The 17,105-nt window shown below is 45.2% G+C and overlaps 1 long non-coding RNA gene across 1 annotated transcript; it reads right to left on the minus strand.

Annotated features, from left to right (window-relative positions):
* Positions 1 to 4,445: 4,445 nt before the first annotated feature.
* Positions 4,446 to 10,594, minus strand: LOC140213232 (uncharacterized). Its single transcript, XR_011890175.1, has 3 exons — positions 9,562 to 10,594; positions 6,285 to 6,362; positions 4,446 to 4,686 (listed from the first exon to the last, which is right to left on the minus strand). It is a non-coding gene; the product is annotated as an uncharacterized lncRNA (long non-coding RNA).
* Positions 10,595 to 17,105: the final 6,511 nt, after the last annotated feature.

Here is a 17,105-nt window from a genome sequence, read left to right on the forward strand (position 1 = left end):
AGAGAACTGGCTGAGCGTGTGTGATGGACTGCAGGGCACCATTTCTACCTGGAAGACGTGGTGCCTCCTTCGTCACCTGATCGATCCTCTCGGCAGCAAGAGCGCCACAAATCGAAGCCTCACGCGCACCCTCAACAACTATACTGGGGGTGCCGACAAACTCATCAACGACCTGAAGGCCAAGTACCTGAAAATGGAGTAGGGTGATATCGCACCTCCCGACTACGCAGGACCTACCAATGAAGCGTTAGACAAGCCATTCACTGACACCGAGTTGATCTCGGCAATCTCCGAGAGCAACAGGGGCAGCGCGCCGGGACCCGATACCATTACCTACAAGTTACTTAACAACCTCGAGCACAAGGCCCCCCAGACAGCTGCTCGAGTATATAAACCGGGTCTGGGAGTCTGGCAAACTTCCACGCGAATGGAAAGAGGCAGAAGTCCGCTTCATACCCAAGCCTGGGAAGACACCTCACATCGACAACCGATATCCCTCACGTCCTGCGTGGGGAAGGTCATGGAACGTATGGTACTTAAGAGGTTGCAGCGACATCTTGATGCCACCGATCAGATTCCAGAGACAATGTATGGCTTTAGGCAACACTTGGGCACCCAGGATGTTCTCGTACAACTCAACGAACTGGTAATTAAACGAGCAACGAAGCAGGCGCCGCGACCGATACTAGCGCTAGACCTCACAGGTGCCTTTGATAACGTCACACATGAAAGTGTCCTCCGCAGCCTGCGCAACACGGGTTGTGGAGTGAAAACTTACAATTACATCCGAGACTTTCTTCGTAACCGAACGGCAAGGTTCAGAATAGGAGAGGACACATCCCAACCGATCTCCCTGGGGGATAGAGGAACGCCGCAAGGTTCGGTACTTTCCACCCTCCTATTTAACATGGCTCTCCTGCCGTTGCCCAAGCTTCTCGAATCAATGGATGGTCTGGACCACGCATTATATGCCGACGACATCACCCTCTGGACGGCGAGGGCAGGGTCGGATGGCTGGATGGAAAACACGCTCCAAAAAGCGGCTGACACGATCAACAGCTATGTGAAGACATGTGGCCTTTGCTGTTCGCCTCAAAAATCGGAGCTGAACATTGTCAGACCACGTGCATGAAGGAAACAAGCAGAAAACGTAGAAATCACTTTGGAAGGGAACCGGATCCTCCCGGTACCTCAACTCAGGATCCTGGGCCTCCTGATCCAGGCGGACGGCAAGGGAACAACCATGATTAGAAAAATCAAGCTCACGTCAGAACAAATCTTGAATATGATCAGACGAGTGGCCAACAGGTGGAGGGGTCTAAAGGAATCGGACAACTTGCGCCTCGTTGAGGCCTTTGTTATCTCACGAATAGTCTACGCAGCGCCGTACCTGCAGCTCCTCAAAAAGGACGTCTTACAAGTTGACGCAATAATCAGGAAAGCCACGAAGCAGGCCCTGGGTATTCCCATAAATTCATCCACGACAAAATTACTTCAAATGGGAGTCCACAACATAGTAGCCGAGCTCGTAGAAGCCCACCTATCCAATCAAAGGGTACGCCTTAGCCAGACCAAGACGGGCAGAAGCGTCCTCCGCAAGCTAGGATGGCAAGAATCGCAATACACCCGCCACGACCAATTACCCGAAAAGTTAAGTGAGAAGCTGGAATGCAAACCACTACCACGCAACATGAACCCCACAAGGCATGCCGGACGACGCTACGCCCGGGCAAGAGCCATCTCCAGGACCCTGGAGGAAGACGACACTGTTCTATATACAGACGCCTCTCTATCGAAACGCTCCACGAGGGCAACAGTCGTGGTCACCGGACTAGAAAAGCTGGTCACCTGCGCATCAATCTACACTCCGTCTTCGTAAGGAAGCAGAAGAAGCAGCGATAGCTCTCGCACTCCTGCAACCTAACGTCACCAAGATCGTCACGGACTCACAAGCTGCGTACAAGAACTACAGATCTGGCTGGGTGTCCCTTGTGGCACTAAAAATCCTTGGTAAAGCTACGCCTCCTAAACAAGCAATCGAATTAGTTCGGGTCCCGGCTCACTCATCAGTTGAGGGCGATGAATATGCTCATCAACTGGCCCGAGCGCTAAACTCGCGGGCCAACGAGGAGGAGGCAAGGGGATGGCAACCCATCACAAATTAGAGATTTAGTCAAATATTACAGGGACGGCAGGAAGACATTACCTCACCCCCACCACTCCTTGACCAGAGCCGAACAAACAATATACAGGCAAATCCAGGCAGGATCCTTTCCCCACCCCTGCCTCCAGAACAAAATATACCCAGAGAGATACAAGAACACATGTCCTCACTGCAATGCATTAGGCACCCTTCGGCACGTCATAGGAGAGTGCAATTTTTCCATAGACCACCCCCCCACCTATACCCATAACTAACCCCCCTACTATCCCCACCCTTTACGAGCGATGGGAGATCATGCTGTCCAGCCCCGCCCTGGAAGACCAGATCCGACTGATCCACAGGGGCCAGGCGGCCCTGGAAGTATATGAAGCCCGCGAAGAGGGAGCCACCCCATCAGACGCTTAACGCGTTTCATTTCATAATGGACCAGTAAAGTTGTTTCTCTCTCTCTTATCTTCCTAGGTTCTTTCCCAGCCTCTACTCTTGGTAACAAATGGATTGCTGTTCCTACGGGCCGCACCACCCGATACGCAATTACATGCCTTTTTCCTGCCAGTTGTGCTGTGGACGTCGCTGATTTCCTGCTCTATGATGTCATCTTACATCATGGAGCTCCTTGTCAACTCATCACCGACCGTGAAAGCTACTTTTTTGCTAGTGTTATCGATGACTTGCTTCGCTACTGCGGCACCACACACCACCCGTAAACCAACGACTTGACTGAATGCTTCAACCGGGCCCTAATTGACATGCTTTCTATGTATGGCTCTTCTGAGCATCAAAGCTGGAACATTGCATTGCCTTTCATTACATTTGCCTACAATTCCTCCCGTCATGATACCGCTGGTTTTTTGCTCTTTTATCTTCTGTTTGGCTAAGACCTAATGTTACCTTTAGGCGCTATCATCCCCGCTACCATCCATTTGCCCACTGAGTACACCTGCGATGCCATTTGCAGAGCTGACGAGGCATGCCAGATTGCTCGCCATCGCCTCACTATATCGCACTGTCACCGGATACAGCTATGACTCCTGTCATCGCAACATTATCTGTGCTCTGGGTGCCCTTGTGCTTCTATGGACTCCGACTCGGCGTGTTGGGCTCTGAAAAATTCATTTCCTGGTACTGTGGACCTTAGCGTCTCTTATTAAGACGTGTAATAGATTTCACTTACAAGATTTGGCCGCTCGAATCTTTTTCTCCCTCCGTTTCGCCACCTACAGAGGTTCATGCATCTCGCCTTAACCCTTACCGCTCACCCACACCATAACAAGTACCCTGATGGTGCTTCAGCAGCCGGGGGTCATGTCACGGTTATTTCTCAAAAGGAGAATTAATGAACAAGACAATTTTGATCTGGGGTGTGCTCTCGACCATACGATTGAGCACTTGATCGCCTTGCAAATATATTGTATATACATCTTTCTGTTCTGTATGCTTCCAAATAAGAATATGATTTCAGATAAGTGCACAACTCTTCCAAACCAAACCCAAATGAACAGCGTGGCAAATTAAAAAAATTACCCAGAATGTATTTTTATGTACATCTTGATAAAAGGCTGCAATTGTTACCGAAGAGAAAGTGGTATAAACTGCTGTGTGTCTTTGATCACACCACATACCTTGCTCTGCGCCTTGATGTTCATAGCATTTTCATTGACTTTTTGCATTTACAATGACATTTAAAGATTTTAATGAATGCTGGCTGTACAATCCATGTAAAATTTTACCCTAAGAAAAGATACTATAGTGTGAGAACACACTCTAAATTACGAGTTCCTTGATTACAAAAAATACGTGTTCTAACAAGCGCAAGAAACCATATGCAGTGAGCACAAATTTTTGGAAGTGACTGGGCAATAGCAACAAACCTAAATTCTGAAGTGAAAATAAAGCTCGAAGACAACCATTTTGAGAGCCAACCTACTCATTAATGGCAGCATGTGGACAATGGCCCATAAGGATTGTTTTTACCGTTTGGGGGCGGAGGGAGGGCGTGCCTTTGTAACCACTGAACTGTCTATTTATTGTCCATGGGATATTCATTGTTATAAAAATTTTGCATAACGAACTGCCTCAAAATCAAGAGGGACTCTCAGCATCTAATTCAGCTTCGCCTTAAAGAAAGGAAAGGTGCATGCTGTTGGTTTTTTCTAATTATTCGTAGGCAGCCTTAAAGCACAACAATAAGTATACCTATATAAATGAATGCAACCCTGCATTGTGCCGATGTCAAGTAATATTTCGTAGTGAGAGTAATATTGAGTCTACTTACTGACGACAGCATGCCAGTCACTGTGGAGGCCACTCTTGGTAGTATGAGCAAGGGCTCACAGGAGTGTCATGTGGTTTGGCAAGTCCACAGCAGGCGGTACACATTGGCGCCTTGTGCCAGTGTCGTATAGTTGAGACACGGGGCATTGTATTTGATGAAACGCTTCCACTTGCAGGTGGCAGCAGCGATTAAGTTGACCACAGCCCCGATTTACCTCAGGGGAACTTCCTCCACCCTTGTGAGGTTGCTGGGGAAAGAATGGGCACATAGAAGAAATGAGAGCTCTTGTGTAATTTTTCTCGTTTTGACAAATGGCTAATGAGAGGTGTTGGTTATGCTTGTTCCTGTTGTCGTGTGCGTTGTTATCTACGATGGTCCTTAAATGCAGTGCAGGTGATTATTGAAAGGGGAGTCATTACGAAGTTTCATGTATCTTCTGACAGAGTAATGGAGTTTCACTGACTCCATGAACTGTTTCATGGCGCTCGGGGAATCAGTTTCGGGGAATATTTTTGTGGTAATGTTTGATAAACGCTTAGGCTGCCTCAACGGACTCATGTATGGCTTGTAGTTTATGTAAAGTTAGACAGCAATCACTGCAGTGTTATGCACTGGCACACAATAGTGGCCAGCGTGCGCAAGCATGGATCAAATGGTCGCAAAGCAAAGTAAATGCCTGCCTGCCCAGGAACTGAAGAGTCACTCGCAACTTGAGGCCGATTTTGCTGGAATATGGGCGAATGTGTAGCACTCACACACGTGCACCAAAATTTAGGCACAGGTCATTCTTCTTTCCTACAATACTTTTAAGTATACATTCTGTAAAATTCTAGAGGCGAAACCTTGTACCACTTCTAAGGTGAAGCCTTGTGTGAACCCTACGGGACTTTCCCGATTGTGGCTGCTGGGTGCTGCTATTTTTCCACGTAGCTGAGGCCTAAAATATTGAATTACGTGCCCGACGGTGGCATTGAACATCGGTCCCCCAGCATAGCAACGCGTGCTCTAACCATTAGGCCATAACTGTAGGTGTACTTCTATTGTGCCAAAACCAACTCACTTTTCGGGATGGTCACTGTACATCACGTTGCGTAGTACGAGCACGTTAGTCTTCCCCTCACACAGATTTCATGATGTGCATTGGGCCTGCATTATTTTTTTTTCATGGACAGGAACAGCTGAAACATGCATTTAGCTACCAGATTAGACAGATTTAGCAAAGCATTGCTTACGCTCGACTCGCATTTCAAGCAAACAGGTAGCTGCGGAGAAATGCGCCGACTTCAACTTGTTGACAAGCACGCCTTTCAGACATGTCAGCAATGCACAGTAAGCTAGGCTGCATAATGGCCAAGTCAAATGTACACACCTGCATGCTATGCGCAAGTAACCTGGAAGGATTTCGACAAAGGTGTGCAAAAGTACTGAGTCTGCACTGTAAGGCCTTCTGATCACTAAGCGACAGAATTAAGCGCGCCCTGCAAAGTGTGCAATTTAGTATAAGGTTTCAAAAATGTGTATCACTGCCGATTGCAGCTGCGCTACTACCCAGAATTTTCAGCCGCCTCTTCCCGTGCCATGCAACATGGCAGAAATGACACTATAGCAAGTGATCCGATTGGCTATGCACGTGACATCACCGGAAATGCTTGCGACATGCCTCTTCATTAAGCTTATTTTCAATGCCATACGTATGCATAGTGATGTGTGTGCCCTTAAAAATAAGGACACAAATGCAGTGGACTTAGACACTTCTTCAAACCAATGGCCCACTTCTGCTTGAGAATTGGCATTGCTTCTATAGCCCCGGCAATAGCAATGGATGGGCTGGAGAAGCATTCTCACTTGAAAATAGGAACGGCGATGTCTTCTTTGGTGGCGGGAACACGAACGGTACCAGCGCGGCATTTCCCTGATCTTGAACTGCAAGTGTGTGCAGGGAGTAAACTGCAGTGACCACACGCTTGTGAAAACGTGAGCATTGTACATTAATGTCGACATCAACTATGCTCATTCTTTTTGTTTTCTTCTGTCTTCTGTGCTCTTTCGTAGTTTGTGTGTTCTGTGGCTATATAAATGTGTTGTGGAAATATATGATACAGTTGCAAATTAGCGCTCACCCTTGTGTGTTCGTGTTCCTAGACGATCACCCGCGATTTCGAAAAGAATGGTGCTTTCAGCGGCAACTGCAGTGGTCAGATAGCCAAGCTTTGTGTACAATTTGCCTAAAATGGTTGTATTGGCAGGAATCCTAACAAGTCAAAATCCAAAAACAAAGCGTTGAAGGCAATTTAACGTGCTTAACAACGTGTCACAATATGTCTGAAAGCCATCATCTTGAGTTAGACTTTTTTGTAGTGCTACCATCTATGCCTCTCACAAAAAAATTGGAGGTTCAATTGTCAATGCAGTTTTCTTTTCTTTTTTTGTATATAGTTGTTAAAGGGAGACTGAAGGGAAAAATGATTTCTTCTGCATCAGTAAATTGCCGTTGTACAATACTAAAAACACCACTCTTACAACGATAAGACGTTTGGTAAGCCAGAAAAAGCGCAAGAACGAAATACGGGTGGCGACGCCTACTTAAGTTCTCGCACCTGGGGGCTGTGACGTGTTGGACTTTGATGGCATCTTCTAGGGCCTACTAATTATATATATTGGTACAGATTGACTACATTGTGTTCTAAAGGAACCAAATATTAAACATGGCAAGTTTCGGGAACGTTTATTCAGCCAACGTGGCCCAAATACGAAAACATACTTTGGAATCCCTGACATCACGCTGACGTACCGGCGCTGGGTTTTCGGCGCGAAGTTCAAATACTGGTACTCAGACCTTCATTTTCTCAACTAATAATCAAACTATATTGTTTAAATGACTGCCTGCAGGGTTCTCAAACAATGCTTCACTAGTCTAAACTGATTTATTGTTTCGCTTTAGTGTCCCTTTAAGTCTAGAGTAGATGAAGCATTATGAATAACCTGTTTCACCACATTCACCAGTTAGCGGCAACTCTAGCTTAGCTATGGCAGCACTTATTTTTTCCGCTTGTAGTTAAAAAAAAATATTACAAGCATAATATAGAGACAGTCAGAAACGTATGTATTATATATATATATATATATATATATATATATATATATATATATATATATATATATATATGTAATACACACAACTTATCAGACGATTATCAGAATTGAATATTGGAAACAGCTACTTTGTAGTTTGTACATCGCATGTAAACTAGCAGCAAACACCTGCGGTGGTGTTCGCCTTTTTTCATTTCATGTAGGGCAAGTCAGTGAATACTGCTCGTGCGGCTCTTCGTCTACCCGCCATGCCAAGTCTTCAATATCGACTCTAGGTAGCCCAGGCTTAAGGACAAAGAACTGCATAGGAAAGAGACAGGAGAACACATATCGTTGAAGTAAGCCGGAAGTAGATAAGACTTGTGCACTGCGTGAAGGAAGCAGGACATAGCAATCGCCACACAGAAAATACTGAAGGGGAACGCCACGGCTGAGCTGAGAGGAGGGTATTGTTTTACCTGATTTATTATAGCTAGCTGACACGAAATTCTTGTGAGAAAGCATTTCTTGAGAGATAACCTCTGCACCTAGGCATACCACATTTAACATTAAATTCTGGGGCATTACGAGGGATGTTCCAAAAGTAAGTTTCCTCTTCTTTTTTAGAGAGAAGATGGTAGACCAGGTGAAAAAAACGATTGCCATAAGAAACCATGCTTGTTGCTAGTTAAATGACTGAAGGAGCACCAGCAGAGGAGGAATGATGCATGCACAGAGCGCCGAAGAAGAGAGAGTAGCAGCAGACCGGTGTGCCTGAGGTCATTCGAGTACAAATTACGATGGCAGGTGTGCACTGACAATGTGGTCACGAATGGAAGTGCGTGCTATTATCCGGTATGAATGGGCACATGTCCGCCGCATTGAAAGCCGCACCCTCAAGCCGTCACTTCCAAAACAATGCTGAGGTGGAGAGTCTGTGTGACAATTCCTTGCGTCGCAGGGCACCGAGTTTCACAAGAGTAGTTTCTTCAAATTGATTGCATGCTACGACAGATGTCTCAATGCCGGTGGCGACTATGTGGAAAAATAGCGCAAGGTACACCATGATGCAATGGTGTATGCTTTTTGGCAGTAATATTTCCGTGTGAAACAAATGACGAAACTTAGTTTTGGAACATCCGTCCTCCGTATCAAAACCACCATATGATTATGATGCATGCCGTGATGGGGGGCTCTGGGATAATTTCGATCACCTGGGTTTCCTTAATGTGCACCCAATTCACGGTACACGGGTGTTTTTGCATTTCGCCCCGACTGAAATGCAGCCAACGCAGCTGGGATATTATCCCGCACCCTTGGGCTGAGCAGCAACATGCCAAAGCCACTACACCACCATGGCAGGTTAGGCGTACGACAAAAACCATGTTGGGACACTTGCTTAATTGTCTTTGTAACAAAGTTAAGGCAGCAACGTTATGCTCATGTGCACTAGCGCTCCCACTAATTGGCTATGTGCAGATTGTTGGCTATAACAAATGGACTGGGTGGAGTGGACCTTAAGCTCTACACTAAACCTGTCTGTTGTCTGCAGCATTGGACTGACAATAATGGTATTCCAGTTTGGTTTAACTGTTAAACCGGAGACTCCAACCTTCACTATCTAGTAATTGGCACTTTATTACTAGCTAAAGGTGAACATAACTTCAAAACAGCACATTTAAACAGATTTGACCGCTCACTTTGTTGTAGCTCTAACCTGAAATAGACAACACGGTAGTACTTTTAGCTTATGTTAACTTAGCGGCCTGAAGTTTCTGATCTACCAGAACACAACACAGAGGTACAACAGCTGCGGCATATGAGGGCCTGAAAGACTCAATATGTGTGAACCAAACTATGAATGCAGCAACAAGTGCTTCTAACTTTAACTGCACCATGCTTACTAGCATCAATAAACCATCCTGTTGGTCTAAATTAGGGTGAACACACTATGATTTCACACTCGCCTCTCCCGAATATGGAGTAACTGCCTGTGTTCTGCTTAATATTTACCGCAGAATATTCAGACAGTGCTAATTATCATCCATACCTGCTGGAACCAAGCGTATCTTGACATAAAGTATGGTGGTGACGTAGAAATAATTTCTCCTCTGAATTTTCGAACTGTCACAACGTGCTTGTGTTACGAGTTGCTCCTGCCACAGCACCTTTGCCAGTCTTGGGTGTTCAATGTATGATTCACGATCAGAAAATGTTTGTTGCTGCTGAACCAGAGTCTCCTCTTCTTTAAGCTTCTGATGCAAGCTTGTTGCATGGAAGGGCACTAAAGAGAAAAATTGACTTGTATTAGAAAAATTGTCGGTGCATGCATCGTTTAGAAATGATTGGCATTTTATGCTATTAGCATTAAAATTGCGAAATCAGTTATGGTTGGTGGGTGATTCTTGATATTTTATATTTTTTATTTATAAATACCTCAAGGGTCCAAAAAGGAGATTACATGAGGGGTGGGCATGTAAAAGGCGGGATTGATGATGTGGAAATTAGAAAGACGAGTCGGAACACTCAATGGCAGATCTAAAGCGTGCTGTATCGCGGATGAGTGCAGTTTGTCTGGGAAGGCCATTCCAGTCTCGGGCAGTTCGGACGAAGAATGAGTGCAGGAACGTAGTGGTGTGGGCTTGTGGTGGGATTACGGAGTTCGGATGGCCTGTTTGACGAACACGATGAGCCAGCTGGACCAGCTGGCTGTCACGAGGTATGGAATAAAAAAAACCTGTGATAGAGGCATAGGCGAGAGATGCGACGACGAGAGGCAAGAGGCGATAGGTCTAGTTTAGATTTTAGTGATGAAACGCTAGTGTGATATGAGCAATCTGAAAGAATAAATCTAGCAGCACGGTTTTGAACGCTTTCAAGGGCTTTAGTGAGATTAGTTTGGTAAGGGTCAAAGATAGCACATGCATATTCAAGTTTTGGTCGCACAAGCGTTTTATAGGCAAATGATTTCACGGGTGGTTGTGCCATGAATAGATTACGGCGAAGATAACCAAGAATTTTGTTAGCTGAATTAATTATGTGGCTTACGTGATTTGTCCAAGACAAACCTTTGGATAGGTGAATTCCTAAGTACTTGAAGGAATCAGTAGTAGATATAGTACAGTTGTTAATCTTGTAGGCAGGGGCAATGTAGTTAGGTCGACGATGGAATGAAATATGCACAGTCTTACTAACGTTTAGGGACATGAGCCATGTAGCACACCAGTCTTGAATATGAAAGAGGTCCTCCTGAAGAGTAAAGACGTCTGCGACGGTATTGATAGGGCGATATAGGACACAATAATCAGCGAAAAGACGTATTGCAGAGGTTACAGTGAATGGCAGGTCATTAATGTCAATTAAAAATAGGAGTGGCCCAAGAGCAGTGCCCTGAGGTACACCAGATAGAACGGAGGAAACGGAAGATGTAAGGTTGTTAGCATATGCAAACTGTTTTCGGTTATTTAAAAAACACTGGATCCAGTTAAGAACAAGTGGGTGGATGTTTAGGCGTGATAATTTTAGTAAAAGGCGAGAGTGTGGAACCTTATCGAAAGCCTTTTCGAAATCTAAAAACAGGGCGTCAGTTGGAATGTTAGAGTCGAGGTTTAAATGCATATCATGAATAAATAAAGCTAACTGCGTTTTGCATGAGTGATCTTTCCTGAAGCCACGTTGATTAGGGTGAAAGAACTTTACTGAAGTTAGGAAGTTAGCAACATGAAAGTAAATGACATGTTCCATGATTTTGGAGCATACGCTGGTGAGTGAAATGGGGCGGTAGTTACCTGGGAAAGAACGATCACCTTTCTTGAAGACTGGAATGACCTTCCCTGTTTTCCATTCTCTTGGAACAATGCCTGTGTCAAGTGATTGCTTAAAGATGATGCAGAGGATCGAACTACAGACATACTTCGTATTTTTTAACACTTTGGCATTAATACCGTCGGTCCCACAGGATGATGAGCACTTCAGGCCATCTATTACCTTAACGATGCCTTCCGGCCTAAAATTAATACCTTCCATTGGTGTAAAATCGAAACATGGTAAATCTGGTTGTTCATTGGCAGGTTCTTTTGTACACATTGAAGAAAATGCAAGGTTCAAGGCATCAGGAACATTTGAGTCAGAAATGGGTGAGCCAAAAAAATCACATAGAGAAATAAAGCTATTAGTTTCGGGTTTTATCGTTTTCCAAAAATGCCGCGGGTTAGAGTGCAACATGTTTGGGACGGTAGTAGAAAATAAATTACGTTTTGTGTGTGCTTTTAATGAGTTATATTCTTTAGTAGCTTTCTTATATTTTTCCCAGGCAGAAAAACCTGAGCACTTGGCTACACGAAATAATCGTTTTTTCTTATTGTTTAAGCGCTTTAAAGTAGTGTTGAACCAGGGGGAACGCGCTCTTTCATTTATCGTGATAGTTGGAATGTAAAGACCTATTAAACGCAGCATTTCTGTTTTGAAAAGTGCCCAGTTACTCTCAGTCGACCGCTGCTGATATGTAAGGGCAAGTTGCTCATGAAAGATAGAAAGTTCACGATTAATGCTTGAATAATCGGCTTTATCACACAGTGTTAGTACTTTCTTTGATATTTTACGTTTGAGTATATTGCAAGGAAACGTGACATGAATGACGGTGTGATCGCTAAGACCACTGACGTACGTAAGAGGAGGCATCTTATCGGGGTGCGACGCTAAGACGAGATCTAGGATATTTGATGAGTGTTGAGTTATTCGCGTAGGTTTATTAACAAGCTGCGATAGACCGAACAGCAGGCAAATGTTTATAAGTTCGCTAGCCATGTTTGTTTGTGTTAGACATGACGCAACGTTACTCCAATCTATAGTTGGAAAGTTGAAGTCCCCGAGTAACAATATGGGGGTGTTAGGATAAGCCGTTGTTATTTCAAACAACGCATCGTGAAAAAAACGAAAGAAAGGAGCTTTTAGTGAAGGGTGGACGATAGAAACAGCCGATGAGCGTGCGCGGTGAAGTGGCGTGGCAGCACGTCCAAATCATTTCTAGAGGCGTTCTTATATTTACAAAAGAGCACTTAAGTTGGCGATGGGTAGCAATAGCCACACCGCCACCACGGGTTCCATCGCACCTGTCTTTGCGAAAAATATCAAACTCTGGTAGATCAGGAAGAATTTCGCAATCAAGTATTGTGGAATTTAACCATGTTGCCGTTAGTGCAACAATGTTACTGGATGACGAGGAAATGAGGCTGCATAACGAATCCCGTTTGGGTATCAGGCTGCGGATGTTAGTGTAGAGCAACGAAAGGTTGGGCTTAACACGCCGAGTCGGCCTCAGTGGCTTTTGCACTTGCTGCTAGGATTGACGTTCGACGACCGACTGTTTAGCGTGATCGTAAACGTAGGTTTTTGAGCCTGAGATAAGTTTGTCGTAACGGAGCTTGAATGGAGATTGCTGCGCTTTTCCAAATTCGATTAGACGTCTCCTGGCCAGACGAGTTTCTGGGGAGACGTCTTCGCTAATGCCGTATTCGGTGCCCTTCAGCTTACCGCTTGAGAAAAACATGCCTTCTTTATCTTTAAAGCGGGCGAATTTCACTATTATTGGCCCCCATTTTCCCTCCTGAAAAGTGCCAAGTCTGTGGGCACGTTTTATATCACGCTTTTGAATAGTTACGCCGAGGTTTTTGTGGCAGTGCTCACTTATTGATTCCTCAGAAACACGCCACGACTCATTTCGCGCATCGCTGAGCCAGTAAAAAACCAGGTTACATCTTCGAGATCTGTTTTCTATCTCAATAATGCGGTCAGTAAGCACCGTCACTAGAGAAGCGCTGCTATTAGCGACGCTTTCTATGTGATTTACTTGGGACTTTATATTCAAAAGTGACAACAGGTCGGATTCAATCTTGGTCAAGCGTGTGCAGAGTTTGCTGAATGTTTTCTCACGATCAGCAAGGGTTGACTTAATTGAATTTAGCTGCTCAAGCATAGCCGACTGCCCGATTCGCAACCTCTTCAAAACATCAAGCATATCAGCAGGAAGTACAGTTGGATCATTTCTAGGTCCAGGATTAGTCTCAATATCTCCTGCCAACAAAAGTAATTTCAATAGCATGCGAGCACAGTCAAATACTATACAAAGAGAGTGCCGTGGGCTCGGCAGCACGAGTAATGTTCGGTAACCAGTGCGTTTAGCGAAAAGGCAACAGCAATTTGTTACCTGCGTAGCGAAGAAGTGAAGTCGGTTAGGATGGCCCATCACTGGCATGCCGCCGAGCCCACTGAGCGTGGCGATGGTTTGTCTAGGCTTTATATCGGGAAACCGAGGGAAGAAGGCGCAGTCAATCAAAGATAGTGTGCCAGGGAGCCAGGGTGTCAGCCGATGACACCGCAGCGACAGAAGTGGCGTAATCTGTGATGCGCACTGCGATGTTCCGTAGAGGTAGGTCCGGCACAGCTCGCCATGGCAATGCGGGGCGTCCTCATCGCCAGGCAGTGGAATCCAGGCAAGTTGTTCCAAGCACGGTGTTAGCTTCAGAATCCAAGACAGCACCAAGAACTGCGTAGCGAAGAAGTGAAGTAGGTTAGGATGGCCTATCACTGACATGCTGCCGAGCCCACTGACCATGGCGATGGTTTGTCGAGGCTTTTTATCGGGAATCCGAGGCAAGAGGGCGCTGTGAATAGAAGATAGTGTGCGAGGGAGCCAGGGTGTCAGCCGATGACACCGCAGCGAGAGAAGTGCATTTTTCAATGCATTCACATTCTTGCACTATTTCATGCACTCTCCAGGGGCTAGCTCTGTATTTATTTATCTATATATATTTGTATCTAACCGCTTTGTCGCCCACCTGGGTCGCTGGTAGTCAGTCTGCAGCTGAATGGGCAGCGCATAGGAATGCTGTGCGGACGTACCAGGGTCCAAAACCAACCATCAGACCAACTTGGATCACCGAGTACTTGGCAATGTGTACATACATCCTGCTCCTCAACCCTCTTTCATACCGACATGGGTCACTGTAGATGCGGGACTGGGCTAGTACAGCTGTTCGAGGAAGTGCTCTCATGTTGACTTGAAGCACTGGGTATGTATGCTACAGAGTCTGTACCGGTCTTCAGTGAACCTCTTTGACACCAACTTGGGTAACGGTTCAGCACCTTCAGAAAGAAGCGCGAGAGGAGCGCAGCTGCCGCACGGCACCTTTCTACGTGTTCGGAGGCCGAGAAGTCTACATGTGGCCACCCAGATGAGAAGCGTGGCACGTCGGTGAAGGCAAATGCCGAGCATTGTTGATTCACTTGCCACACACCCAGAGGCGCATATTCAAATTCCACTATTCATGGGAGAAATTTAACAGAGCATTTCATAATTGCAGGGGGCACATTCCCAGTTACACAAGTCGGCACCAAGGACGCTCGTAGAAGAGCAGCACCGACCGCGTGGCACATACCCAGTGCCCCAAATCGGTGTCGTAAGATCTTTGAACAGTGGTACCTACCCAGTTCGGCATCCGGTATGACCCATGTGGGCACGAAAGAGGTTGGTTGAAGAGCGGGATGCATGTACACATTGCCACATACTCAGTGACCCATGTTGGTCCGATGGTTGGTTTTTAAACCGTGTTACCTAAGCAGAGACCAATGCACTACCCATTCGTCCACGGGCCACCCAGTGACCCAGGTATGCAGGAAAACGGTGAGATACAAACATACGTAAAAAACATCGATACAAATATACATAGATGCTTGACCCCCGGAAAGTGGGTGAAGTGCCCCAAAAATGGGAATGCATTGAATTGCCACAGTTACTGCAAAAGGAGGCTCGGTAGGCCGCAAAGGATGCAAGAACAAAAAGGTTCTGGCAACACTAAACTCCGCTAGCTCACCGCGATGCCATGGATTGTGCTGTCGTCTGCTTGCACCAAGCTGACTTTTTTTCAGCAAATATTAAATATATTGCATTCTATATAAGTCATAAGCCACAAATATTCACATTTTTTTACTCTGCCCCAACAAAAGAAATAAGGAAAAATGTATTTTGAACTTTACCACGTTACACTGACATACCAGCATAACTGTGGCGTCAGCGAATGAAAAATAAACGTTGGCCTTCATTTCCTTCTTGAATAACCACCCTGGTGCCACAAAACTAATGAAAATATAGTTTCGAAGGGACACATCAGTTTAAGCTCATTTGTGTCAGCTGCAGCAAGCGATATGGAACATTTTATATGGCCCTGCTGTTGTCATACTGCGAAGTAAAACATTCTACTGGATGCCATGAGAAGGGGACTTGCATATGACTGTGTACAACGCTCAGTACAACGGCACCGAATATAGTCCTTCTTACTGAAACTTCGCTTAATCCGCCCATTAATAATGCAGAAATTCTTTCACATTTTCCAAATTTTTCGATGTTCTGACGCGACAGATCCCACAAAAGGGGGAGCGGCGTACTGATTTGCGCACACGAAAGTCTTCAGTGTGCTGAAATAACAGTAACAACGCCCTTAGAAATTGTCTTTGTGATAAGCAACGCTTCTCGCCCAGCTGTTGTTATCGGCCCAGCATGCTATCGTCCGCCCGACGCAAACAGCTCTTTCGTAGCTGACTTCCATGAGGTGCTTCACTCCGTAACAGTGCTTTATCCCCAATAACCCATCATGCTGTACGGCGATTTCAACTTCCCTGCCATCAATTGGTCCAATATAGCTGAAACAACGTCAAAAAACAATGTCGAATGTGATTTCTTTAATACGTGTCTTACGTATGGCTTAACACAAATCATCAGTAACCCCATGCGGCACAATGATAAGTCTTCTAACATATTAGACCTTATCCTCACTTCTCACTCCCATGTTTCACCACTGACGCACTTACCTGGCCTTAGCGATCATTCAGTTCTACATACGTCGTTCCAAAGTGACATCCCTGCCTTCACTAAAGCTAGAAAAACTATTACGCTTTACGACAAAGGCAACTATACTGATATGAATATTAAACTAGGGGAATTTTCCAGCTCGTTCTTTACCGGTTTCTTAGAACGTTCTGTTGAAATTAAAATGCATGAGCTGATAAAAACTTACATACCTACTATCACTGTAACTGAAATGCACTCATCACCCTGGTTCAATACGATACTAAAGCGTCTCAACAATAAAAAGAAAAGGCTTTACCGCGCTGCTAGGCATTCCAACTCTGAGTGCGCATGGCAGAAATGCTACACCGCTGAAAAAACGTACCTATCCCTTCCTAGTCAAGCAAAACGCTCCTTTTTTTCGACTACCCTACCAAACATCCTGCGAAATAACCCCAAAATATTCTGGCACATTATAAATCCAAAGCGTTCGCAACCACTTGCTCTGTGCGACGAGAAAAATGCCTATTCCTGGTCACGAAATCGCCAAAGCGCTTAATCATGCATTCTCTTCCGTGTTTACGAATGAACCTAAAGGTTAACTTCCTGAATTCCCACTTTTCAGTTACCATACAATGCCCGCAATCACCTTGTTCTGATGCAACCGGGAAATGCATTGATTCCTTAAAGCTGTCGTCTTCACCTGGCATCGATGGTATGAATTCCAAAGTCTTCAAAAATACTAAATATGT

This window comes from Dermacentor andersoni, chromosome 9, assembly GCF_023375885.2.
Source record: "Dermacentor andersoni chromosome 9, qqDerAnde1_hic_scaffold, whole genome shotgun sequence".
Taxonomy (NCBI): Eukaryota; Metazoa; Arthropoda; class Arachnida; order Ixodida; family Ixodidae; genus Dermacentor; species Dermacentor andersoni.